Genomic DNA, 10,691 nt, shown 5'->3' on the forward strand with positions numbered 1-10,691 from the left:
GGGAAAAGTACATTGGCTACTTTGTGAAGGAATTAGGACATAATTTATAATATAATATTATTCAATAATTACCAAAAATCGCCAGGGGAAATGTGACAATATTCAGTTTTTGTGATTTGTCCCACCATACGCCGTTCAAACTGACTTACGGCGCTGGGATGTTTGGACTAGTGATGTGTCGGTCGCGAACGAACCGGCTCTAAGAGCCGGCTCTTTGAAGTGAACGACGGGAGCCGGCTCGTCATTGGGAGCCCTCCCCTCCCCTCCCCCCTCCCCTTTTGCTTTGGTGAAAGCCAAAGACGATTGGTCAGCATGTGTAACTGCGTGTCCAGACTGTCCACACACAGAGCAGTAGGGGCGGGGAAGAGGGAGGATCAGACTCAGACACACAGCAGAGCACATGCGGGCGGAGGGAGACGAGAGGGAATGAGGAGGAGGAAAAAGGCGAGCGAGAGATAGAGGAGAGTGTGACGAAGACGGTGAGAAAATGAGCGCCAGCACTCGGAAAGTGGAGATTTCTGAAAGTGTTCAGTTATTAAATCCATAGAAATGATAAATATTTGATATATAGCACTTTTTTTACATTAGTAAATCATTTTACGTATAGTTTTGCATTAATTTGGTTATAAATGTACTCTACGCAACAGAAAATCTGAGGAGCCACTTGGGAGCCGAAAGAGCCGGCTCTTTTTGGTGAGCTGAGCCAAAAGAACCGGCTCTCTAAAAAGAGCCGGAATTCCCATCACTAGTTTGGACTATTGAGAGCTCCATGAACCACGTGACAGCGAGTCGGCGAGTTCAAAGCGTGTCGTAACTCTCGCTTTCTATAGCTCTGCTCTCCAGGTGGTGCTCGGGTGGAGGTGGGGCCTATGCCCTCCCTCCCCTTTGCACCCGGTGTTGATGCCTCGGCTGCTTCGGTTGGTCTGCTGCTGCCGGGGCAGATGGCTTCTGTGATGGTGTTTTCTGCACTACCATATCTGGATCAGCCCAAACCCATTTTACTGATGTTCTTAAATGAATTAAAATGCTTTTAATTGGTGTGGGAGGGATAGCAATCGGGGCTACGTATGGTCATTTTAATCTGTAAATCACTTAGAGTTGTACTTTTTGTAGGAAAAGTGCTTTATAAATAAAGTTTGATTTGATTTGAAGCACTTTGTGAATTTTTGTCTATGATGAGTGCTGTATAAATTAAATTTACTTAATTTTTATTGATGGTCGGCAACGTGAATTAGATAACTCCCTCCAGTTCTCCTAACCAAACCACTAAACTGTTAGGTCCAGTTTCTGGGCAGCAGAGGGTTGCAGATAAGGTTTTTAAGTTTTTGGTTGAAGAACCACAGAAATCTGTTTGAAAGCAATAGCTTAAAGAAAAGGTTTACTAAACCATTTTCTAGTTCATATTTTTGAAAATGATCGAATACTCTCAGTGTTTCATGCAGGCTGAACATCAAAATAGTCTCCTACACCTGCCTCCAGCAGTAGCTTCTAATAGAAAACAGACGATGAAACTCTAGGATAGAAAACCCTGACAGCTCTACGTCACACTGTCACTTAACATTCATGGACTCACCCATCTTGGCTCACGACGGGGAAGGTTGTTGTTGGTTTAGTATCCAGGAAACAGCAGAGAACGTCTATGCTAGTAGAAGCTAACCGTTAGCATTAGCAACTCCACCACATAGCAGAACTCCTCCAGGCTTGTGTTATTGGTGGAGATAAAACATCAACGTTGCAGAGCAAACAGTCGTGGTAGAGTCGTGTTACTGTTAGCCAATCAGAGGAGAGATGTCCAGATATCAGTTAATAAGACTCAAAATCCTGTGGTCTGAAGCCACTTTCTACTCTGGCTGAATTCTACTTCCTCAAACAAGAGCATCGAAGATTTTATTTCCACAGAGAACAACTTACTGTAATGTATTAAAATAGGAGTTGACATTAAAAGTATTAAAAACTCCCTATTAAAAAATTAAATAAACTAACAGGAGCTGGCCACACCCACCTTGTCCACACTCAGGCTGCCTCGAGCTGAGAAGCTCAGAAATACACTAGGGGCTTAGAGTAGAGCTGCTGCTCCTCCAGCAGAGGTGGTTTAATGCTAATTTTACATTTGTGACATCAAAAATGGGGACCTTTATAAACAGCTTGTTTTAGAATGACTAAAATGAAACACTCACAGAAAAGAGATGGACATTTTTTTCACGTTTGGAATACTTACAGAGGAGAAGAATCCCACAAAGCTTGTATTTTGATATAGCACCTTCTATGGTTCTACAACCTCCCAAGGCGCTTCACAACTCATACAGTCATGTACCCAAGCACACACAAATTCACATGCTTATGGTGATGAGCTACAATGTAGCCACAGCTGCCCTGGGGCTGGCATAATCGAGACTGCCAAGCACAGGCGCCACTGGTTCCTCTGACCGCCACCAGCAGACAACGTGGGATAAGTGTCTTACTCAAGGACACGACGACTGTGACAGACTGAGCAAGACTCAATCCCGCAACCCTCCGGTTATGAGACGGGCACATAACACCTCTTCCACCATCGTCCCTAGCTCCTCATGATAGCATGGCAGCCCAACGGTGCAAAGATTAAATCAGTTCTCACCTATGATGACATAAAGATGGTGACCACAGCATTGATCACCTTCTCATTAGATTACAATAAATCCCTTTGTTTAGGATTCAGACATTCATACATCATTTCAGAGACCAGATGCCCTGAAGCAAAAACAATGCAAGTATTTTTTCTAAGATGTTAATTTCCCAAGACACTCAAATTTATGCTACCAATGAAGATCCGTTTTCATTTTAAGTCTTCAACTGTGAAATTTGAACACAAGAGGTAACAAAATGTCCATGAAACTGCAATGTAATAATAAATGCTTTTATTTAGTTAATAAAGGAAAAACGAATAAAAACTGAGAGCCAAATGGCTGAAGAATGATTGCCTGAGGCGTAATAGTTGTACCGACCATCTGGTAGATTTGCACTCTTGAGTTTGGCTGAGTTGTGATGTAATTTGGTGGCTCCGAGTCTCTGATGGCTCCAGATGGCTTTAATGAACTTGTAAACATTCTGACAAAAACAATACCAGTGTAATCTAACATTTGCTTACACCAGAGGATCTGCATCCAACAGGGACTGAAATGTATCATCTTTGAAAAGAAATCACACCTGGTAATGGCAGGAGTGTGTGTGTGTGTGTGTTTACGCCGAACATAATAAAACTCTCCAGCTCTGACATTGATCTCCTCCTTTCGTCTGTATTTGTCTCGTTTCAGATGTTTATCCGTGCTCACCGTTTACATTTGAGTGGTTTCACATCTTGCTTGTGTTTGTGCATCATGATGCACAAAGAGATATTGCTTCTATGCTTCTTTTTAGTTGTGTAAGCTCCTCAAATATATACTTAAATGCACAGTAAAACCACAGGCAGTATGCTTTATTGACATTTTGGCTTCAATGTTCACATCCAACACTCTTAAAGATAATCATTATGACGCTCTAACAGCTTTTCGCCGAGGCATTTTTACTATTTCAGTTGCATTTGCATGAAATACAAAGTTAGGCCCAATTTTCCCAGTATAATGTAAGCTATTATTGGTTTTTACAAAGCCAATACGTGAACCAGAAAATTGCCCCAAAACACCTTTATGCTGATAAAATGAGTTTCCTATTTACACAAACACTTTTATGCCGTAGTTGCAGTGGTGTGATTTTTCTGCATCAGCCTGTAGCCACAGCAGAAGCGTTAGACCAGAGGAAATCAGTCTCAATTCCAGTGTCTTCCCTGCACACAGTCAGCAGAGGGAAAACAAGCCGTGATGATGACACAAGGTAATTGCTTGGTCATTTAGGGGAGGGCCAAAGGGTAAAAGCTCAGTCAAAAGGGGCCTTTCGAACATCGGCAGGTGGAGCAGTTACATCACCAAAACCCAATCAGTCAACCTTTTAAAACTCTCATCACATCCTTTCTGTCAACAGGCAGTAATAACAAGTGTCACAACGTCTGAACAAGCTGCTGCTTCACCATAAGATCAATTAGAAGATTACACAAGCACAACAACAAACCTCTGGTAATGAGCAGAACCTTTTCAACGGGTCAGATCATGCATCAGCCAGGCGATACTTTACCCTCTGCTGGTTCAGGAACCTGTTCACATCATTTTATACAAAGTCCCTTTTCTTCAGCATCCAGATGTTCAGAGTCATTTCTGACTGTTTCAGCTGGTTTCTTTACATCGGATCTAATTTATAGAAGACTTAGAAGATTTTTCTGTCACTCAGCGACTGCGAGTCAATTCCTCCCAGCTCTTACAGATTTTTGTCATTAGTTCCTCCCCTGTATGTTTTCTTCCACACACACACGTCTACTGTTGGATCACAGGGTGTTTCTCAATGTCAAGGCGTCTTGCCTTGCGAGGTGATGTCTTGCGAGACAAGGCGCTTTGCTGGCAAGGACACGGTCCTTCCTTGGCCAAAGAAAATGGTTAAATGGAACCGAGTTGCATCACGTGACCGCAGCTTCCACGGCGGTCCCGTAACGTCACGTGACACGGGAGACAACATTATATTTTACATGTATTAGTTTCGATATAAATATATAACGAGCCTTTTACTTTTTAAATTGTGTATACGTTTATTAAATTAAAAATAAAAGCAAGTTACTACCCGCTAGCCACCGATGCTGCAACTACTAAACAACTAACCAACCAACTTTGGATCTAAAAAAAACATTTTAAATTAGCTGACTTACTTTTAAACTTGAAAATTGTCCCCGAAGTAGCTGCCGGCTTCTGATCCGCCATCTTTTTGAAAATAACACAGTGTATTGTGGGTAATTTTTGACCAAGTCTAGGCTACAAGACACCTCCCGTGTATCCTTGCACAGCTAGCTAAACGGCTAACAAACGGAAAACACACGCCTCGGTAGAACATGAACATTAGAACCGACTGGAACACGTCTTGGCAGCTCCCGATGACGTATCTCCTAGGCAACCGGGGCGGGGCCAAGACATCAAGGCAAGGTTCCTTGGCATTGAGAAATACCCACGGTCTGGACTCAGTAGTGACTGCTTGTCCTTGTTTGTGAATGCTGTTCCTCTGGTCAACTGCTGAGTGACTCAAATTATTCAAAAACTCCATTTGTTTTGGTGAGTAACCAGTGTTGGGAGTAATGCGGTACAAATGTAATTAGTTACTGTAATGCATTGCTTTTTGCTGTAATGTGGTAATGTAAGGCATTACAGGGAAAGAAAATGGTAATATTTACTCAGTACAATTGTCACTAACGCGGCAATTACAATGCATTTTTATAAACCCAGAATCAAAATGTGGATTTCCTAAAAATTCAAATTGCCACATATATGACGTCATTTATGGACTCAGCTTTGCGGGCATTCTATGAGCAGAGAGGACGCAGCGGTAATGGCTCGAATATTCCAGCTGCGTCCTGCGCGCGGCCGCTGTTATATTCACAAAACCGCTCCACCAAAACAAAGTAATTCGTTTGTGATCATTTATATCAGCCCATATTCTCTGGTACTTCAAGTACTTTTCAGCTGAGTTCATAATCTATGCCCCGGTGATTTCACCTCATTGCTGCTGGAGCACAGCGCATATTAAGCTTTTTTTGTGTTCGGTAGATCCCTTTGGCTGATTAGTTAGAAAGTAGGAAATCTAGGAAACAGTTTTTCTGGAAGATGGAGAAAACATGCAGCATGCAGGAAGGTTAGAGAGAGAAAGGGCAGGAAATTATTCACATAAAATCAAGAAAACAAAACAAAGTGCTTGAAAAGGAAAAAAAGTAGGTAGATTTTCCCCAATACACATGTTTACCAGTGAAAAGCAATAATATATAAGCATTTAATATTTATACATGTGATAGAATCAGATCACCCCAGAAGTCAGTCCCACATCCAGGGCCGTATCAAGACATTTGGGGATCAAGGCAAATATAGGCTTGGAGCCCCCACCACCTCACTCCCTGCTCAGTTAATATAAGATGGCGGCGTGCTGAGAGTACAGATTGTTGTTGCTTTTATTTAATAAACAATCATTTTAAAGCACTGTTATTATATCTGACTGTTTTTAACAGCAATCCTAGCTCAGACACCACATCACCTTCCACACATATGTCATGAGCTCACTGAGCGTCACATGACCAGATTCATACTGAAGTTGTTTTGGTGAAAGTTACTTAAAGTGATGCAAAAGTAGTATAATGCCTTACATTTTAAAATCAGTAATATTGTAATGTAATGAATTACTTTAAAATTAGGGTAACAAGTAATAAATAATGCATTACAGTTTTGAAGTAACTTGCCCAACACTGTGAGTAACACATTCAAACTCGATTCAGTAAAAATAATTGAGTTTACCATCACTAGAAAAACTTCCATTAATTATTTTTGTTTCTTTTCGCTGCTATACGATGTTAGAATGTTGTAAAGAGGCATGAAAAAAGGTTTTAAAATAATTTGTTTTCCAGATTTGCTACTGAGACACAACGGCTGAGAGGGCCGAGCCATCACATTTTCCCTGTCACCTTTCTCCCTCCCAGGAATTTCTCCGGACGTTGAAAACACAGCTAGAGTTGTCTCGGGCAATTGGTATCCATTTGAAATCCTTCCTAAGTTGATCCAACTTAGGGAGGTGTTTGGGAACTGTGACATTAAATATAACCTGATCAGAGACAAAACAATAGCATAATCTGACCTTCTGGGTGCAACAAAACTGCAAACAAATATAGTTAGCTGGAGGTTTTCAGGCACTGAGTGGAATCCTAATTCTGAAACCAGCACCAATTCAGTGTCAGAATTAGGTGTCTCCAGCTAGTTATCAGAGGTTGTAACCCAGTGAGATGGCTTTAGTCTCATCCACATGAAACACATTAAAACCAAAAAGGAAACTCCAAAGCTTTCTGCCCCATTTAAAATCCAGTTGTGTATCCACTACTAAGCAGGTAAGTGAATGGGTGAAATCAGAAATAATCTGTGTCAGAAACACAAGTTAAGAGGGACCAACGATGTCTGCTGGAAGATTCAGGAGGCAAGTTTCACCTTCTCAGAGGATTGATCACCTCCACAGGTTACAGATGACTATTCAGCTTGAAGCTCACAAATCACATAGAACCTTGAACAAGCGACATAAAAAATGTTTCTTTGTTCCTAACACACAGCAGCCTGCATGGACGGTAAATCTGTCAGCAGCTCTGATTCGACGCTGCTCTCCGTCTAAAACAAGCTCCATTGTTGTTTTGACATTTATTGAGGGCAGGTGGATGTCGGAACTGTTTGTTACAGATTTTTCTTCTGTACTTTGTCCCTGAAACAACTCGCTTCTGACAGCTCGACTTCTGAAAGGACGTGGTGATTATCGCCTCTGTCCCAACAATTTGTGAGTAATGAGTCATCGATTAGACGTCTGGTTCGTATGGAGCGATGTTGCCAAGTTTACGAACATGCTGGCAAAGAAATAAAAACATTTTTGCCTTCTAAACATAAAAAATACCTCAAAAATATTTTTATGTAGTTAATGAATTTTTTTAAATTAAGAATAAAACAATTCACTAATAAAAATGATAGAAAACAAATAGCTAATTATTCATATAAATAAAAAAGTACACACAGTAAGAATTTAAATGTCACGCAAAATAAGACAAATAACGGAATGATTACACAAAAATTATTCAAATATAGGAATAAACCTCCAGACCATATGAAATACATTAGCTGATTAGTTGGACAAACATTCTGAACACAGCAAATTCTGTTTTCTGATGATATTTTTTAAGTTTTTCATCTTCAATCTACTAAGTTTTGAAGATATAAATCACAGTTCTGTATTCGTGTCAGGCCAAGCAGATGTTCAAAGTCCTTCAGAGCGAATCTTCGAAAAGAGGCAAAGTTTTCAAGGTTGCTTTGTTCTTTCTGAAATCAGATAATATTTGTTTCATGCCACGCTGCAAGATTTTAGGGGTTGTTTTACTGTAAATAACAGCCAAGATCCTATTCTCTATCTGCCTCCATCTAACAAGCTAAAACCTTCATTCATAACAGAAAAACCGGAGGACGGTACTTTCATCATTCTGACCATGATGCAGCTTTTCTTCCTCTGATTTAACATTTCATTATGTTTTAAATCTAATTAGAGTAAAACCTGTCTGTCATTGTTAAGACAAAATTTTAGTTATGTTTGTTAATGGGGAAAAAAATGACTGAGCCTTGGCCTCATCTACTATACTCCGGATATTTAGTTAAACAGACCATTTTGTAAAATTGAATCTCAAAAATCTTTGAAAATTTTTTATTTTATTGTGTTTCTCTGTGGTAACAAGCGTTGGTGCTCCTGTTTCATTAAGTAGAACCAGAGGGGAGCAGAACAGGGCAAGATTTTTAGAGTCTTGATCATTCCCCGTCGCAGGTCCATCCATCCATTTTCATCAGAGTCCTCAGACTCTGCTTCCTCACTGGAAGACGTGTCGGTGGGATTGAGGAGATCTTCGAAGTATTCTGCCCACCGATCCACAATGTCCTGAGTAGAGGTCAGCAGCACACCGTCCCCACTATAGATAGTGTTGGTAGCGCACTGCTTTCCCCCCGAGACGCCGGAGGGTGGACCAGAATCTCCTCGAAGCCGTACGGAAGTCTTGCTCCATGGTCTCACCGAACTCCACCCATGCCCGGGGTTTTGCCTTGGCGAACACCCGAGCCGCGTTCTGCTTGGACTGCCGGTACCTGTCAGCTGCCTCTGGAGTCCCACAGGCCAAAAAGACCTGATAGGACTCTTTCTTCAGCTTGACAGCATCCCTAACCGCCGGTGTCCACCAGCAGGTTCGGAGGTTGCCACCACGACAGGCACCGTCGATCCTGCGACCACAGCTCCGGTCGGCCGCCTCAACAATGAAGGCACGGAACAGGGTCCATTCAGACTCAATGTCGCCCGCTTCCCCCGGAACATTTTGGAAGTTCTGTTCAGAAGAGAACAAGCAGCAGTATTTGCTCTCCTCTTTCCCTCCTCGAACTGACGTTAGAGTCTCGCATTGCTTACCTGAGTGGTATCGGTAGTTACTTCCTAGTTTCTAGAGCCCGTTTGTGTTTCTTCAGCATCCTCGTTAAAGAGAGATCTAGCTCACCCTTTTGGTGGAGCTTTTTGTGTTAATCCTGCTCATTCTTTACCCAGTTTTAATCCCCGGCGCTTTGTGTTTAATATTGTTGTTAAATCCCCAGTTTTGGGTGTCTCCTGTTTTGTATCATTTTACCTGCATAAAGCAGTGATTTTTAGTTAAATAAACTCCTTTAAGAGAGTAAATCTTGGTTTGTTCCTGTTTACAACCACATTTCTTTACGCTCCCTAACCACATCATCTCTTAGACGAGCTGGGGGCCGTAAAAACCATGCTAAAAGTGATACAGTCAAGCTTAAGACCTGAAGTTAGTTATTTTCTGTTTAAAGTAATACTTTTTGAGACCTCATTTGGAATAACTTTGTTAAAATTGTGAGCATGAATCTCCCATGGTTGTAAGGCTGGGTTATTTGAAAGAGCCACAGTGCCATCAAGTGGTTAATGAATGAAATACATGTGGGTGTGACCAAGAAGTTTATAAAAACCAGGGTTCAGACCTCGTGTGGCAGGAGAAAAAGAGTAAAGATTGCCTTATTCACAAACCCCTGCTGGCTGTTTCCATCTTGGCCCAGCAGAACCCGGCGCTTTACAGTTGTCAAGTAATTAGCTCTCAAAAGTTACGGTAAAACTTAGAAGCAACTCCGTTAGTTTTGTTTTGACTTCCTACGTGAAACCGGAAGTCTGCTTGCTCGGTAGAGTTCTCACATTTATATATATATATATATATATATATATATATATATATATATATATATATATATATATATATATATATATATATATAAATGCCGCTCAAGGCTACCCCTGACGCCCTGGTAGCCTTGAGCGGCAAGCAACAAACCCCCACGAAGGAATGCAGACAGATGCTGTGAAAACCCGACCTACCCCCCCCCCCTTCAGATTGGTGGACTTTTTTTACAGAGCAAAGCTGCCCCCCTGGTGGAAGGGTAACAGTGAAGTGTCTTTTTTTCCCTCCACCTGAACCAATCCTCATGTAACCCTCTTATTTCTATTAAGGTAGCGCGACTAAGGATGCGAATGACCACAGTCACCATTTCTTGTCATGTGTCTTGCCCATGTATGTCTCTGGGATTAATAAAGTATTGATTGATTGATTGATTGATACATGTGCTTCTGTAGCTGACAAACAGCTAAAACACGTTGTTTTACGAGTATTATTCTCATGTCATGTTGTGTTCTCATTTATTTATATTTTAGAGACTTATCCATGAAAAGTTCATCAACTCTGCATCAGCTGAGGTGTTCCCTAAATTTGAAGCAAGTAAGCAGTAGTTTAACGCTATTGGTTAGTTCTGGTCGGTGCTCAGTTTCCTATTGCATGGAGCTCTGTGGGGCAGGGGGCGTGCTTAGCAAAAAAATAAATAAATAAAAGACGTATTGCTTAGTTATATCACAGTACATGATAAGATAATCACTTTTACGGATCTCTGAAAAATCATACATAATTTCTGAAAGGGGAAAACTCCGGAAAGATACTTTAGGTGACAATGCGACGTAAATCTGTCAGGCTTTTCTGAACTGAACATTTCCCAGTT

The sequence above is a fragment of the Nothobranchius furzeri genome, chromosome 6 (assembly GCF_043380555.1).
Source record: "Nothobranchius furzeri strain GRZ-AD chromosome 6, NfurGRZ-RIMD1, whole genome shotgun sequence".
In the NCBI taxonomy this organism is placed as follows: Eukaryota; Metazoa; Chordata; class Actinopteri; order Cyprinodontiformes; family Nothobranchiidae; genus Nothobranchius; species Nothobranchius furzeri.